The following is a 2,703-nucleotide window of genomic DNA, read 5'->3' as shown; positions in this document are numbered from 1 at the left end:
GAAATAGCAATTCTAGTTACGAAACAAGAAGACAGATCGATATCTGCTAGTAAAGGAATAGACGATATTCTCCCAAGCGGTTGAAGCGGAAAGGAATATATTTAAAAAAGTGGCTGGATTGATAAACAAACATCGGACCCTAACATAAGTACATGGAAAGAAACGCGAATAATGTTTCCTTATACCTATGAAGCTTGCCTGAGGAGAAAATGAAGTATCGGCTGACTCAAAGCCCAGATAAAAAGATAGTCTCTGCAAATAATGCCACTGGGAAATCATCATCAAAACTGGCCTTGTATCACTTACCTGGCAAAGGACCTTTTCTCAGATTTCAGTGAGGGACTTCGGCCATACTGACAACAAAGGAACTTCTGTGACATTTTGTTTGTTGGTAAAAAATTCCCAAGCGTAAACGAATAGTTATTCGGTTCCATTTTGATTAACGGCATGCTTGTCGATAGTGATAACCGGAGAGTTTGAGCTTTAATTTCATCAGAGAGGAAGGCAAACATTTGTTCAATTTTGAGTTTTGTAAATAACGGAACAAGTAGACTGAAATGTCCGACGTTTCAGCGATCTGTCATCTAGTTTCATTTTTTCTACAAGCTTCAATGATTTCGAGATACGCAGCGGTATAATATCATTGAAAAATAAGATCTTGAAATGACACCATCAGCATGATAATGAAATGACCACAAAGCTCATTTTGTATTTGCTCTGTTCAATAACCTTTTCTTTCCTTCCTTGCAATACCGGGCGTTGGGACTCTTCCCCCTCCCCACCCAAACAATCGTTGTTTTTTTTTTCTTTTCGAGACCGTGGTAAATAATTAAACCTGCTTCCGCATTATTGACTTCGTTTTAATAAAACACCGCTGATGAATGCGAACATATTTGTCAACCTTGTAGACAATGAACGTCCACAATATCTTATTTCTTATGAAAAACTTTTACATTTATACGAGTGCACTCGACTGCAATATGCCTCTGAAAATATGGGGAATTTTCGTTGGTCCTTTACAAGAGACTATCAAAGCTCAGATAATGACAAGTAAAAGATAGCTGAAGTTTCTACGGCGCAATCCCGTGCTCTGTACACCGTATAATCAATGCCACGGAAAATAGATCTATCATTCGCTGGTTTCGGTGTGAAGCTGTATGAACCGCGGCGCATGAAACTTTAACCACGGCCGGGGGGTGGCCTGGCTTGTATCGTTGCCAGAAAACTAAAAATCATAAATTACACACTTGCCATAACATGATCTTCCTACAATTTAACGCAAAGATATGAAGTTTGTGTGTATTTTCACTCTTTACATTCTCTCTCTCTCTCTCTCTCTCTCTCTGTAATATATATATATATATATATTATATATATATATATATATATATATATATATATATATATATATATATATATATATATATCACCAAACAGATCAATAGAGATGATAAAGTCGATAATAAGATTATTTTCATCTTATCAACATTCAAAAATTTACACTGTATAGTCATATCTACCCTAACATACACATAAAAATCAGCAGTTTCTCGCTTTCGTATGCAACGTTCTCTCGAGCCTTAAGAATCCCAATTATATGTGCTTTATTTCCCAGATCTCCGTGGGTGATAGAGGCCGCAACCATAGATCTGAAAGGAAACTTTTTCTCTTTAGTAGGAAAAAAAAAAACCCGGCTATCTAAAGATCCATCTGGTGTGTGGAAAGGCGTCGACTTCTTGCCAACAGTTGTCAGGAATTGTCAGCGCCTGTGGGCCTTTGCAGGAACAGCGTCAGGAGCCACACGGCGGCAGCAACAACAGACGCGTAGGACTCTTATCGAGTGAGCGAGATCCTTCAGCGGGAGGGGGGAGAGTGGGAGGGGAATTGGACGCGGGTGGAGGGAGGAGTGGGAGGAGGAGGAGGAGGAGGAGGAGGAGGAGACTCAGCAAGGCCAATAAGGGCGGAGTTGGGATCTGGTAGTAGCAGAATGGGTCAGTATCCTTCTAGACTCGGTGGAAGACGCGCTGCCGCGGGCTAGGGGTGACGGGAGTGCGTATGGGTGATTCTCGCTTGCTGAAGTTCTTACGCTGTTTATACTGCATGCATGGAGTTCTTTCTTTGGGGATTTTATTCTATGGTTACAGCTCCCTTTTGTGAAAGTTCCGTGTGATCAAACTCAAGATGAAAAGACCGTGAAAGAGGAAAAAATAATAATTGCATCTCACGTACTTATGCAAAAATGCCAAGGCTGATTAGATAAAGATTCATTTCTTTGTAAAAACAAAGGAAAATCATCAGCAGAAAACTACGTCAACTCTGAAGGTGCTAACAATTATCATCCATATTGAAAATGCTTTCACATTATTCTAAAAAAAAAACACACACACAAATGAATACGCAAAAATAAATCTTTTTATAAAGTGCACAAGAAATCCCTATTTCGCGAATCTAATTTACTCCCTTTGCCGGTCTGGAAAGGAAAAAAAATTAGTCCCTGTAATTGCGTGTTTTCGATGCCGAAGCAATTATCTCCGCCAATTAAAAGTCCTCTTCAGTAATTACAAATGACACCTGGGAATATTGCTTGACTGACGTAGTGACAGTTGCTGTCTGTCCGGGGATGTGTGTGTATGTATGTGTGTGTTTCGGGACTGTGGACTTGTATAACCTACGAGGGTGGTGGTAGCTTTGCTCAGACACAGA

At 39.9% G+C, this 2,703-nt stretch overlaps 1 protein-coding gene across 1 annotated transcript in view; it reads left to right on the top strand.

Annotated features, from left to right (window-relative positions):
* The first annotated feature begins 2,010 nt into the window (after positions 1-2,010).
* Positions 2,011-2,703, top strand: part of LOC135211709 (DBH-like monooxygenase protein 1) — a 729,747-nt gene continuing 729,054 nt past the window's right edge. The window contains exon 1 of the mRNA XM_064244956.1: positions 2,011-2,049. The gene's annotated coding sequence lies outside the window, so the exon portion shown is untranslated. The remainder of the gene's footprint in view (positions 2,050-2,703) is intronic.

The sequence above is a fragment of the Macrobrachium nipponense genome, chromosome 4 (genome assembly GCF_015104395.2).
Source record: "Macrobrachium nipponense isolate FS-2020 chromosome 4, ASM1510439v2, whole genome shotgun sequence".
Classification (NCBI taxonomy): domain Eukaryota; kingdom Metazoa; phylum Arthropoda; class Malacostraca; order Decapoda; family Palaemonidae; genus Macrobrachium; species Macrobrachium nipponense.
This window is presented reverse-complemented; position numbering and strand designations above follow the sequence as displayed.